Here is a 15,447-nt window from a genome sequence, read left to right as displayed (position 1 = left end):
GGGCACTCATGCATGCAGGCTGCTGCCCCTTGTGGATACTCATGCAAACCCTGGGCCTGCAGGACTGGATTGCAATTGCATCTTGTGACTGACGGAGACCACTGCAATGCCTTCTGTGCAGACTGTGAAGCTATGTCTGTCTCACTGCTCTCCCTGATGGAAGGGAGCAGGGAAGCAGAACTGGGAGGAACAGACAAGAGGCGCCAGAGACAGACAATGTAGAGGACCCAGTCCTGGCCCCAGGCTCCCTTCTTGCAACCAGCTGCCCCCCTCATCAGACACTCCTCCCCACCTCCCAGAAAGCCCATCTTCTGTGTAGATACCCCCACAAACCTAGCTGCCCATGCTCAGGCACCCCGGTATAACATGCTGCCAAGTTTCATGAAGTTCTGTGTTTTCCCTCCACTGATGCTTGGGGCAGGGTCGATTGACCTGAAAATGAAGTTTATGGCTGAATAATTAGCAAATTATGTAATAAGCGAATTTACATATTAGTAAATAATTTGCATTAAATGTCACACATGTAGCTGCACAAAATTTAGCTGCTATATCCCCTCCAGTGCTTGAAGTCCAGTGCCTGAAGGATGACCCAACACTCTCACAAATCCTGGGAGACAGGCCAGTCCTTGCCTACAGACAGCCCCCCAACCTGAAGCAAATACTCACCAGCAACCACATACCACACAACAGAACCACTAACCCAGGAACCTATCCTTGCAACAAAGCCCGTTGCCAACTGTGCCCACATATCTATTCAGGGGACACCATCACAGGGCCTAATACCATCAGCCACACTATCAGAGGCTCGTTCACCTGCACATCCACCAATGTGATATATGCCATCATGTGCCAGCAATGCCCCTCTGCCATGTACATTGGTCAAACTGGACAGTCTCTACGTAAAAGAATAAATGGACACAAATCAGATGTCAAGAATTATAACATTCATAAACCAGTCGGAGAACACTTCAATCTCTCTGGTCACGCGATTACAGACATGAAAGTTGCAATTCTTCAACAAAAAAACTTCAAATCTAGACTCCAGCGAGAAACTGTTGAATTGGAATTCATTTGCAAATTGGATACAATTAACTTAGGCTTGACTAGAGACTGGGAGTGGCTAAGTCATTATGCAAGGTAACCTATTTCCCCTTGTTTTTTCCTAACACCCCCCCCCCCCCAGACGTTCTTGTTAAACCCTGGATTTGTGCTGGAAATGGCCCACCTTGATTATCATACACATTGTAAGGAGAGTGATCACTTTAGATAAGCTATTGCCAGCAGGAGAGTGGGGTGGAAGGAGGTATTGTTTCATGGTCTCTGTGTATATAATGTCTTCTGCAGTTTCCACAGTATGCATCCGATGAAGTGAGCTGTAGCTCACGAAAGCTTATGCTCAAATAAATTGGTTAGTCTCTAAGGTGCCACAAGTACTCCTTTTCTTTTTGCGAATACAGACTAACACGGCTGTTACTCTGAAACCTGTCAGTTGCACATAGTTATTTTCCAGTTGGCAGTAAAACCCTCAGCTGTCTTCCAACACTCAATAACCCCCCAATCCCTTGACTGGCTCAACGAGGTGTTCCTGAACAGACCCCACATCCCTTCCAGAGGGTTTCCAGAAGGTGTACTCACCCATTCACAGAGGGCCTGGCTAAAATATCCATGACTCTCCTCATTCCTAAGGAGGGAGCTCCAGGTGGGTGGGAGAGTTGTCTAGCCATGTGCCCCACACTTGGCATAGCTGCTGTGTCCTGAGGCAGGCACAAGGGGCGGTGCATGCTGCTTCTTTCTGAAGGACCATCTGTAAGGAGCTCTGCTAAATAAATTACGTGTGGTCCACGGAGTCTCTTTGCGTGCATCTGCATTGCCCAGGGAGAATGGGGCTTGGGGCATCTCTGCCTGAACACTTCTGCTTTGTCCACCCTGCTTCCAATGTGTGTGTGTCTGGCAAACAAAATAAAACAACAACAACAAAAGCCAGAATATTGCCCTCTCTCTGTAGTCTCCATGGACAAGTTGAGTTATTCATTAATCACAGATGCCTATGTGTGATAGCTGTACTATCTCACTTAATGTACTTCATTTCACTGAGTTTGTTTATAGCTAGAACAGACTGAAGTCAATAATTTAGCAGGGCTGCTGTCAGCCTGACAGTACTTAGAAAACAACACTAAGTAAGCATGTGTTGGAGGGAGATGACAGTGTGACCAGTCAGCTGTTAGATATTTACATGTACATTACTCATATGGTAAAGGGACTCAACCCTGTATGGGGATATATGATTTAGGGTGGGTTCAGGGTAAATGCAATCTCTTTTTGCTGGAGAGGAGGTAGCCTCTCCCTCTGAGAAAGTGAGAGGAGGTGGCCCCTTCCCTCAGAGGGAGGGGAAGTGACACTTGGAAAAGAGGGAGATGATGGAGGGACAGAGGCAAGCAGTGCAGTGCCGAAGGAAGAGGGAGAAAAGGCAGAGAGAAGGATTGAGGGAAACCAGTAAGTGAAGAGACTAAGGTTGAGCAGGACAAACAGACATGCAGAAGAGGGTCCCATTTAGTTTAAAGCTGGCTGATCAGGTCAGTCCATGTTTGATGGCTTGTTCCTGAACATCTGTTCCTGTTTGTTTCTGATCATTGGTTCCAGTTGTCTTTTATCATTGATCCATGTGGTCCTGGAGATCCCAGAATTGGTCTATCCTAATGTGCACCCCCACAAGCAAGCATCACTGGAATCAAGTCAATCTTCTCAGGAAGTCACGAAAGTCACTAGAGGTTCAAAGACTGACTTGGGCATTAGACAGAACCCAGTGAGATATTTGGGGAAAGGAGATCCTTGGACTGAAAAATAAAAATAAAAGAATAATAACCCATAAGATAATAGCTTGTGCATACAGAGATAGATATGGATATGTTTCTTTATTTAGAGGGTTATATTTAGTTAAGTACACTTAGTAATAAGTTATAGAGTAAAAAGACAGGAGTACTTGTGGCACTTTAGAGACTAACAAATTTATTAGAGCATAAGCTGGAGAGGTTTTAGTTGGGGGCTGAAGCTGACAGTGAGGGTCACATAAACACCATCCTATACCAGAAACCTACTGACTGCTATACTTACCTACATGCTTCCAGCTTCCATCCAGGACATACCACACGATCCATTGTCTACAGCCAAGCTCTAAGATACAACTGCATTTGCTCCAACCCCTCAGACAGAGACAAACACCGACAAGATCTCTATCAAGCATTCTTACAACTACAGTACCCACCTGCTGAAGTGAAGAAACAGATTGACAGAGCCAGAAGAGTATCCAGAAGTCACCTACTACAGGACAGGCCCAACAAAGAAAATAACAGAATGCCACTAGCTGTCACTTTCAGCCCCCAACTAAAACCTCTCCAGCGCATCATCAAAGATTTACAACCTATCCTGAAAAATGATCCCTCAGTCTCACAGATCTTGGGAGACAGACCAGCCCTCGCTTACAGACAGCCCCCCAACCTGAAGCAAATACTCACCAGCAACCACACACCACACAACAAAGACACTAACCCAGGAACCTATCCTTGCAACAAAGCCTGATGCCAACTCTGTCCACATATTTATTCAAGTGACACCATCATAGGACCTAATCACATTAGCCACGCCATCAAGGGCTCGTTCATCTGCACATCTACACAAATCTGACATCAGGAATCATAACATTCAAAAACCGGTAGGAGAACACTTCAACCTCTCTGGCCACTCAGTAAAAGATTTAAGGGTGGCAATTTTGCAACAGAAAAGCTTCAAAAACAGACTCCGAGCTTGAATTAATATGCAAACTAGATACCATTAATTTGGGTTTGAATAGAGACTGGAAGTGGCTGGGTCATTACACATATTGAATCTATTTCCTTAAGTGTCCTCACACCTCCTTGTCAACTGTCTAAATGGGCCATCTTGATTATCACTACAAAAGTTTTTTTCTCCTGCTGATAATAGCTCATCTTAACTAATTAGCCTCTCACAGTTTGTATGGTAACTTCCAACTTATCTATCTATCTCTATATCTATATCTATATGTTCCATTCTATGAATCCGATAAAGTGGGCTGTAGCCCACGAAAGCTTATGCTCTAATAAATTTGTTAGTCTCTAAGGTGCCTCAGGTACTCCTGTTCTTTATGCGGATACAGACTAACATGGCTGCTACTCTGAAAAAAGTTTTATAGAGAGAGTGTGTGTGTGTGTGTGTGTGTGTGTGGTATGTGTATTTGAACGATTATACATTTTTATTATAGATATTCTTTGTTCATTTAATGTTCTTGTAGGTAGGTGGAATCCAGTTCTGTTTGTTCTGGTTTAAATAAATCCCCATTATGTTATTTATTTTGACAACCCATTGTATTAGCTTGGCTATCATTAAATAACCTTTTATCATGGTGCAACATTTCTTCCCCTCCTACACATCCCCACTGCCCCCTCCCCACAGGTCTTTCCTCCTTAACTATACCACCACTGTGTCAGACCATTACTAAATCTTGGTTGGTGGTTTTGGCATGGGGTGACCCTTGAATGTATTTCAGATTATAACACAATAGCCCTACTCTGAGAGGTCTGTTTACAGATAGTTATAAAATAAGAGAACCAAACTGACTATGCCTCTCCACAGCAGTAAATTCATCCAGAGGCCGTAGGTGTTTTGCTTGCCTTATGTAATATTCATAGAGTTGACAATATCTGTTAGAGCAGAAGCAATGCAAAATGACAATTATGACTTTCTGGCTTTTTATTGTTGCTGCTGTAAATGGAGAATGACTATGGAATCTTTACAAACATACACCAAAAAGCAATAGCTGAATGTATAATAAAAATAAAAAGCCCTTGTGGAATATAGCAGATGAGAAGAAACATCCCTGGGTGATAATAAACAATATTGTATCTTGGTAAAAATGGAATGGATTAAAAAGCTGTAAGTCATTCTGTGGCATTGTAAAAATAATATATCATACAAGTGGTAATTGGACAAACCCACCAGTACAACCAAATTGCACCAAAAATGAATACATGGGACCCGATTTTTCAAGTCTACTCCAGAACCTTTGCTTCAGTTGCACAAAAGGGGCTGTAAAACAAGCTTAGCCAACTACCCAGAGGCTCCCCTAGCATAAGGGAGAATCTGAGAATGGCATAGAGGCCACATAGCACCATCTTTCCAGCATATGGCCTGGGAAAGGATGTTGTGGCTGAGGCACATCTGTCGAGCCCTGTGTGGATACAAAATTTGTTTCCGCACCTGATCCACAAACATGGTCCGCAGATATTTGTATCTGCATCTGTGGGTGCAGAGATCCACAGATATAAAGCATATGTCAGAAGATTTGAGGGCTCTACACATCTGTGCTCTTACTATTTCTGTCTGCTAGAACAGCCCCTTGGTGCCACACATAATCAGACATAATGTTTTACTGCTGGATCCTACTTCTATTGAAGCCAATGAAAGATTTGCTGCTAAACTGTTGGCCTTTTTACTAATGAACAGAAAAAGATTACCCCATTTGGCTAAAGAGATCACTAAGGGTCACGGGCATGTTGTGCAATGTTAGTACAACCATTCTTTCACCAGCCCAACTCTTTCTCCAGCCATTCCCCAAAAGACTTCTCCATAACTCAGGCTATGGCGCTGTGCTCCACTAGCATGTGGTATAGCCCTTCTGTAAACCTTCCTGGTATCCTGATTGCCTTGTGCAGTAAAACCTAAACAGTTTTGCAATGTCCCTCTTTGCAGCATTCCATTCAGCGTCCTCCATACCCATCTTTTTTTTTTCCTTAGTGAAAAATCTATAGCATAGTGCTAGCAGTTTATGTCAAATGGCCTTACCATAACATACATGGAAGTATTCAATCAATAATGAAAAACAGTAATTACAAGGGGCATTCATTAATTTCTTGCAAATTCCACCATCCCCCCGCAATTTCAAACCTCCCTTATCGCTGTACCTAGAAATTTTTTTCTTGTTATATGTGGATAACTGCTCTAAGTTTATCTTCCTTTCCATTATAGAGTAGAGATTCTAGTTATCGTCTGTTAGTTCAGATGGTTCAATCCAGAGCAGTAGTCCTTAGTTGATCTCTAAGGTCTTGTCTGCGCTGGAAAAAATGGAACCTGTAACTCACTACCAGAGTCTGCTAGTGCAGTTCTACAACAGGGAAAGCTGTAGTGTGAGTAAGGCATGTTTTCTGTCACCATATCATCTGACATCTGTCTGTTTATGCTAGATTTTCCATCATTGCTACTCTTAGTGATGCTACACTGGTAGACTCTGATAGCCTGTTACTGGTCCCATTTTTTTCTCAGTGTAGATGCAGCCCAGTAAACTGGAGAACTAACTCACCAGGAGATGTGAAAGGTCCTCTATACAGCCTACACCACAATAATTTAGGGCTTGATTTCTCTCCATACTGTTTCATTTCCAGATATCTCATGTCCATAATTTTGAAATATAATGACTTACTGAAGAGACATCCCAGATACTTCTCTCTCCAATACTCAGTATCAACTGCTGGTAGCAAGGGGACATTTTGGAGGCAAAGACACTAGTCAGCTCTTCCTGATTGTGTCAATAAAGCACTGTTTAATCTATAAACTAAATTGAGGGTGAGGTATGATCAGTAACTCATCCCCACATTCAGTCCCAAATCTTACAGGGAACATTTATAAACAGAAAGATGATAGAACACTACATTCATCAACCCGTAAGGCAAAACAAAGGAAAGTCTTTCTTTTTCTTAAATGTACATAATATATTTTTAGAGTTAAGCAATATTTTAAACAAAGTAAATAAAACATTTTCTTCTTTTCCTAACTTCTCCAAACTTGAATTCAGGACTCTGTTTGCACTTTTACAGCTGGTGAAAGTCCCAATCATGCAATCCTTAGTCAGGAAAAACTTCCACTGAACTCCTTTAGCTGCAGCTGCATCCTATACAGATGCAACAATTGGGGGGCATGGTCAAAGACATGAGGAGGAGTCAACCACTGATGATGATTGCCTTTCATTAGAGCAAGTCTCTAAAAATAAAGCATCAAAGCATAAGTTTTTTTTTATTTATTGCTATGAGAGCAAATACAGATTGAACTTCTCTTTCTTTGCCTGTTACTGGAAGGGAATGCATATGCTGTAGGGAAGGCATATGCTGCCTGTCCATGAGTCTGTCCCTCCCTGCCCATGTGGCACTTTCACTGTTGTAAGTTATACAAAGCTGCTTGTAAAACAGATATTTTTTTTTAAAGGAAAGAATCTGAATGTATTCCGAGCACTGAAGAATATAATTGCCCAGTTCTATGGTAAGTAAAACCCAGTGAATAACAATGAAGACAATTTAAGAGCTAGTGGAAGGCTAACCTTTTGACCAATTGAAAGAACACCTTATTGAAAACTGACTACATTAGAAGCTAATGCTGTCATAGGTTATTATATTCTGATCTTGTGGCAAGAAAGAACACTATGAACTGCAAGGGTACAGGCCTTCTGTGCAGGTGGTCCTGGCTTCACACAGATCTTTATGTCCATCCACCAGGTTTGGAAAATATTTGTAACAACCTAACGAGAGAAATGCTGATTGGGCATTCCAAATTGGTCTGAACACAAGGAAAGAGCAAAGTGAGCCATTCTAGCAATAAAAATTATCTTATTTAAGGAACTGGATTTCCTTCAAGATCAAAAATCTTTATCAATCAAAGCAAGTGGCAGAAATTCCTTTCCCAGACAGAAGATGTAGGAGAAAAGGACTGAAGCTGCCTGCATATTGGACCATAAAGCTTCAGACAATGGTATGATTGCTCTTCTGGTTTTTATCACGTCTCATGATTTAGCAAGTCTCATGATTTTTTAATGTTTTATTCTGCTAGCTCCAGCTGCTGAAATCATGATGTTGGATTAGAATTGATTTTTTTTAATGAGATTTCTAGCTTGGTTGATAAAGGTAATAGTACTGATGTAATATATGTAGATGTCTAAAAGTTGTTTGACCAATATACTTACATGACATTTTGATGAAAAAACTAGAATGATATAAAATTAACATGGCACACATTAAATGGATTTAAAACTGGATAACAATAGGTCTCAAAATGAAACTGTAAATGAGAAATCATCACCAAGCATGTATGTTTGTAGTGGGGTCCTGCAGAGATTAGTTCTTGATCCTACGCTTTACATTTTTATCAGTGTCGTAAATAAAATATAAAATCATCACTGGTTAGTTTGCAAATGACACAAAAATTGAGGGAGTGGTAAATAATGAAGAGGAGAGGACACTGATTCAGAGATATCTGGATCACTTGGTAAACTGGGCGCAAGCAAACAATACGCATTTTAATATGGCTCAAAGTAAATGTATACATCTAGGAACAAAGATTATAGGCCACACTTACAGGATGGGGGACGCTATCCTGAGAAGCAGTGACTCTGAAAAAGATTTGGGGGTCATAGTGGATAATCAGTGTGATGCTGTGGACAAAGCAGCTGGCATAAATATAAAGGGACGGGTAACAACCTTTAAGTATGCAGTAATATAAAATCCCTCTTGGCCAGAGGTACAGAATCCCCTTACCGGTAAGGGGTTAATCAGTTCAATTAACCTAGTTGGCACCTGACCAGAAGGACCAATGGGGAAAGAAGATACTTTCAAATCTGGTGGGGGGGAAGGCTTTGTTTTCGTGCTGTGTGTGTTCTCTCTGAGACAAAGAGAGAGACCAAGCAAGTAATCCAGCTCCTACTGAAATGATACATCTAATATTACAGAAAGAGTAAGTAATAGCAAGGAATGCGTTAAATTATCTTTTGTTTTAACTTGTAAATTTCCCCTGTGCTAAGAGGGAGGTTTATCCCTATTTTTTGTAACTTTGAAGTTTTGCCTAGGGGGGAATCCTCTGTGTTTTAAGTCTTATTACCCTGTAAAATTACCTTCCATCCTGATTTTACAGAGGTGCTTCTTTTACTTTTTTCTTTATAATAAAGTTCTGTTTTTTAAGAATTTGATTGGTTTTTAGTGTCCTAAAAACCCCAGGGTCTGGTCTGTGCTCACCCTGTTTACCTATCTGGTTGGTAGTTTATTCGCAAGCCTCCCCAGGAAATGGGGTGAAGGGGCTTGGAGGAATATTTGGGGGAAGCAGGAACTCCAAATGGTCCTTTTCCTAAATCTTTGTCTAACTCACTTGGTGGTGGCAGCAGTACTCATCCAAGAACAGGGAAGAATTTGTGCCTTGGGGAAGTTTTTAACCTAAGCTGGTAGAAGTAAGCTTAGGGGGTCTTTCATGCAGGTCCCCACATCTGTACCCTCGAGTTCAGAGTGGGGAGGAAACCCTGAGAGCAGCTAAGGCAATCCTTGGATTCGTAAACAGGGGAATGTTGAGTTGGAGAAGAGAGGTTATTTTACCTCTATATTTGGCATTTGTATGACTGCTGCTGGAATACTGTGTCCGGTTCTGGGGCCCACAATTCAAGAATGATGTTGATAAATTGGAGAGGCTTCAGAGACGAGCATGAGAATTATTAAAGGATTAGTAAACATGTCTTATAGTGATAGACTCAAAGAGCTCAATTTATTTAGTTTAGCAAAGAGAAGATTAAGGAGTGATTTGATACAGTCTATGAGTATCTACATAGTGGGCAGATATTTAATAATGGGCTCTTAAATCTAGCAGAGAATGGTATAACACAATCTAATGGCTGGAAGGGGAAGCGAGACAAATTCAGACTGGAGGTAAAGCGTAAATTTTTGACAGTGAAGGTAGTTAATCATTGGAACAATTTACTTAGGATCATAGTGGATTCTTCATCACTGGCAATTTTAAGATCAAGATTAGATGCTTTTCTAAAAGATCTGCTCTAGGAATTATTTTGAGGAAGTTCTGTGGTCAGTGTTATACAGGAGGTCAGACTAGATCAGCGGTTCTCAACCTATTTACCATTGTGGGCTACATATGCAGTTCTCTATTTGTTATGTGGACCGCATCCACACAATACATATACTACCTGTATGTCCCTGAGGATGTCACATGGGCCGCAGCTGTGTGCTGATTCGGCCATACAGCACACAGGACATGGGTTGAAAATCACCAGATTAACTGATCACAGTGGTCCTTTCTGGCCTTGGAATTAATCGGTACGTCTACACTGCAATTAAAAACTTCTGGCTGGCCTGTGCCAGCTGACTTAGGCTAAAGGGCCTGTTTAATTGCAGTGTAGACATTTGGACTTGGGCTGGAGCCTGGGTTCTTGGGCCCTATGAGATGGGAGGGTCCCAGAGCTCAGGCCGCAGCCTGAGCCGAAACATCTACACTGCAATTAAACAGCCCTGCAAGCATGAGTCAGCTGACATGGGCCAAACACAGTTGTCTATTTGCAGTGTAGAGATACCCCATGAATCTCAACTTTCATTTTGAAAAGAGTACGTTTCTAGGCCTCTTGGTTGCAGAGAAAAACTTAAGTGTGAAGTGAGTTCACCAAAAGGCTCAAAAACCAGAAAGGCAAATAAAAAGAAATCAACATTTATCTTTTAAAAAAAAAAAAAAAAAAAAACCCTCATGGCTTTGGGGGGCTAGGCTTACTATTTTTGAACGTTTGGGACTGGCACTACTGCCTGCCTGCTACTGATAAAGTCTTTATGGGTATTGTACTTTATAAACGTAGCTCCAAAATACTGTAATGGATTTGTAAATTGTTTTGATAATCTAGTTACAACATCATCCTCCTTTAAAAACAAACACACAGAAATACCTACCCTAAGCAAAACTTTCTATAACCTAAAAAGGCAAAAAGACATAGGCTCCAAGAAGTCTGGTAGGGACTTTGCTTTTGCTAAGCTATTTTAATTGAAAGATGCTACAACAATGAGTGGTAGTATGAAGGTTGCTAAAGCAGACAAATAACTAGAATATTTTGGTTTCTGTGATGCTTATATCCATCATTATTTGATAAGGTTTTTCAGCTGCAAATAAAAACTATTTCAGAAATTAGATCTTCAGTGGTTTTGGAGAAATAAAAAGCAATAGATATACTAACATTCTAAAAGGCATACTAACCTTGAGAGAACGTACATTTGCCAGTTTCCCTTAAACTTGGGATAGGACTATAGACTGCATCCTTTCTCTGTATCTCAGAGCAGCAGCACTTCCTCCCACCACTCATACGTTATAAAAGCAAGGAGGAAGAAAAGAGGCCATAGACATGCTGGGCTATACTTGTAAATTTGGAGTAAATCTATTGGGTTCAACAGAGTTACCTCAGTGCAAAGCCAATGGAGTTAGTTCACCAATGTAATTGAGAACAATTGGCTCACTGTTTCTGAGACAGGTGTGCATTTAGGGATGCTATTTGCTTTTCAAAGATTCTGAATTCCCACAAAATGAGGCCCATTCTGGCTTTTACAAAACTACATGCTCAGGAAGGCTGAAGTGATTCTGAGGAGCAATCCCAAGGGGTGCATTGGAAACTCATGGATTTCCTATGTTTCTCTCAATTGCCAGCAGATCACCACTTCCTCTATGTTTGAACTGACAGTTTGCTTGATTTAATATTTTTGCCCATAACAATGATATTGGGTGACTGGACGGTTAACAGGACTCTAGGCTGTTAGTTCAAATTTGATCCAGGTTGAAAGGGATCAAAATTTTTTACTATTTGATGGCTGTTTAGTGGTCTGTGTGAATGAGGATGGTGGTGTCTGTCAATTTCCTAGAGTCCAATCCATTTCCTCTGTCCATTTCATTTCAAAATACCACTATCACAGTTAGAATTCTTGTTGGGAATCATAACAGAGAAGATAGCTTAAATGGGTACACACTGCTAACCTTTTAAAGAAGTCTTTTTAGGTCAGGGTGAGGTATATTCATAGGGAAGAGTGGAGAAGCATGGCTTGTCGCTGACCATGCCTATCTATTTTGTGGACCGAGACTTTCATCTCTCAGGTTGCCAGCCAAGACCTTTCACAACTCTACAGTCACTTTTTAAAAACGACAATAAAATAAAGCATGGTATATTTGACAAGAGATATTTTTAGACAGATGGACTCCACATCTCTGGTGTCTCAGAAAACTCTCTAGGGCTTGGCATAGCTTTGCAATAACCATGTGTTTCTTGAACAAGTTCCTCTTGAGCACTGTACTTTAGATTCCTGTGTGATATATTTAGTCTGGGGATGAACAGATGGACTGTTCAGATTGGGCTTCTGTACACTAGATTCCCGCAATATTAAAATGATGTATGCATCTCCAAATGGTTTAAATGGTGATTAGGTATACTCTTGGGAAAAAAGTAGTTTGTTTTTTATCATTGAGGGTTTTCATTAATAATATAGTTTCACCAGAATGGTAGACTGTCCTTACATCCCTCAGATTCATGTTTCTGTGATAGTCCATTTTTGGCACATGACATTTTCCTGGCAATATATCATTGTGCCTCATTTCATCAGGGTATGTAGCATCTAGTTGTGTGTGTGTGTGTGTGTGTGTGTGCAGTCCTGTATTTATATTTGTGTTTCTAGTATCTCTATTCATGTGTATTTAAACTTTTCATGAGTTTTTTAATGCCTCCAAGAGCCATTCATTTGGATTTCTTCAGGTAATTAATTCATGATTAGTGGAAATGTTATAAGTAGTTCAGGCTTCATGCTATTTTAGCCCTGTAAATGGCTCCATGGACCCTCAGTCACTGAAAAAGCCAGTGTAAACCAAAAGTACAAATACACTTTTCTATATTTATTTGGGTAGTAACAGATGTGAGCTTCCTAATCAGCTAATCACCTAATCAAGAAGAAGAGGTGGATGAGGCTTTTTTTTAAACTAACAAAATCATCCAAAGCACAGGACATCTGTTGGGAAAATAACAAGCCAGGCACAGATTATCTAACAAGTTCTTGGAATGTATTGGAGACAATTTTTTATTTCTGAAGGTAGAGAAAGATACTAGGGGAGAGGCTGTTCTAAATTTGATTTTGACAAATAGGGAGGAACTGGTTGGGAATTTGAAAGTGGAAGGCTGCTTGGGTGAAAGTGAGCATGAAATGACAGAGTTCATGATTCTAAGGAATGGTAGGAGGGAGAACAGCAAAATAAAGACAATGGATTTCAAGACAGCAGACTTTAGCAAATTCAGGGAGTTGGTAGGTAAGATTCCATGGGAAGCAAGTCTAAGGGGAAAAACAATTGAAGACAGTTGGCAGTTTTTCAAAGAGACATTATTAAGAACACATGAGCAAACTATCCCACTGCATAGGAAAGATGGGAAGTATGGCAAGAGACCACCTTGGCTTAACCAGGAGATCTTCAATGATCTAAAAATCAAAAAGGAGTCCTACAAAAAGTGGAAACTAGGTCAAATTACAAAGGGTGAATATAAACAAATAACACAAGTATGTAGGGACAAAATTAGAAGGGCTGAGGCACAAAATGAGATCAAACTAGTTCGAGACATAAAGGGTAACAAGAAAACATTCTACAAATACATTAGAAGCAAGAGAAAGACAAAGGACAGGGTAGGCCCATTACTCAATGAGGGGGAAAAATAATAACAGAAAATGTGGAAATGGCAGAGGTGCTTAATGACTTCTTTTTGGTTTTCACCAAGAAGGTTGGTGATGATTGGACATCCAACATAGTGAATGTCAGAGAAAATGAGATAGGATCAGAGGCTAAAATGGGAAAAGAACAAGTTAAAAATTACTTAGACAAGTTAGATGTCTTCAATCTAAGACCTGATGAAATGCATCCTAGAATACTCAAGGAGCTGACTGAGGAGATATCTGAGCCATTAGCAATTATTTTTGAAAAGTGATGGAAAACAGGAGAGATTCCAGAAGACTGGAAAAAGGCAAATATAGTGCCAATCTATAAAAAGGGAAATAAGGATAACCTGGGGAATTACAGATCAGTCAGTTTAACTTCTGTACCTGGAAAGATAATGGAGCAAACAAGTAAGCAATCAATTTGAAAACATCTAGAAGATAATAAGGTGATAAGTAACAGTCAGCATGGAATTGTTAAGAACAAACTGTGTCAGACCAACCTGCTAGCTTTCTTTGACAGGGTAACAAGCTCTGTGGATAGTGGGGAAGTGTTAGACATGGTATATCTTGTCTTCAGTAAAGCTTTTGATCCTGTCTCCCATGATCTTCTCATAAATAAACTAGGAAAATGCAACCTAGATGGAGCTACTATAAGGTGGGTGAAAAACTGGTTGGAAAACCACTCCCAGAGAGTAGTTATAAGTGGTTCACAGTCATGCTGGAAGGGCATAATGAGTGGGATCCTGCAGGGATCAGTTCTGGGTCCAGTTCTGTTCAATATCTTCATCAGTGATTTAGATAATGGTATAGAGAGTACACTTATAAAGTTTGTTGATGAAGCTGGGAGGAGTTGCAAGTGCTTTGGAGGATAGGATTAAAATTCAAAATGATCTGGACAAACTGGAAAAATGGTCTGAAGTAAATAGGATGAAATTCAATAAGAACAAATGCAAAGTACTCCATTCAGGAAGGAACAATCAGTTGCACACATACAAAATGGGAAATGACTGCCTAGGAAGGAGTACTGTGGAAAGGCATCTGGCGGTTACAGTGGACCATAAGTTAAATATGCGTCAACAGTGTAACACTGTTGCAAAAAAAGCAAACATCATTCTGGGATGTATTAGCAAGAGTGTTGTAAGTAAGAAACGAGAAGTAATTCCTCCACTCTACTCCGTGCTGATTAGGCCTTAACTGGAGTATTGTGTCCAGTTCTGGGTGCCATGTTTCAGGAAAGATGTGGACAAATTGGAGAAAGTCCAGAGAAGAGCAACAAAAATGATTAAAGGTCTAGAAAACATGCCCTATGAGGGAAGATTGAAAAAATTGGGTTTGTTTAGTCTGAAGAAGAGAAGACTGAGAGGGGACATGATAACCGTTTTCAAGTACATAAAAGGTTGTTACAAGGAGGAGGGAGAAAAATTGTTCTTCTTAACTTCTGAGGATAGAACAAGAAGCAATGGGCTTAAATTGTAGAAGGGAGGCTTAGGTTGGACATTAGGAAAAGCTTTCTAACTGTCAGGGTGGTTAAGCACTGGAATAAATTACCCAGGGAGGTTGTGGAATCTCCATCACTGGAGATTTTTAAGAGCAGGTTAGACAAACACCTGTCAGGAATGGTCTACATAATACTTTGCCCTGACATGAGTGCAGGGGACTGGACTTGATGATCTCTTGAGGTCCCTTCCCATTCTATGATTCCTTATTATTTTCAGGCTGCTAAGTTGAAAGACTTGAAAGCCAAGATTGGGAGTGGACCCTGTATGTGAAAGAGAGAATGAGAGCGAGGCGGGGAGGGGAAGATTTTAGGAAAGATTTTGTCAGTAACTTAAAGAACATATATATTTATGTCTGGTTTTTTTAAAAAAAGGTTTAAAATGGGGTTTTGTTGTGACAAAAACAA

Source organism: Natator depressus, chromosome 5 (assembly GCF_965152275.1).
Source record: "Natator depressus isolate rNatDep1 chromosome 5, rNatDep2.hap1, whole genome shotgun sequence".
In the NCBI taxonomy this organism is placed as follows: domain Eukaryota; kingdom Metazoa; phylum Chordata; order Testudines; family Cheloniidae; genus Natator; species Natator depressus.
The sequence above is the reverse complement of the archived record's forward strand: the minus strand, read 5'-3'. Positions refer to the sequence as shown.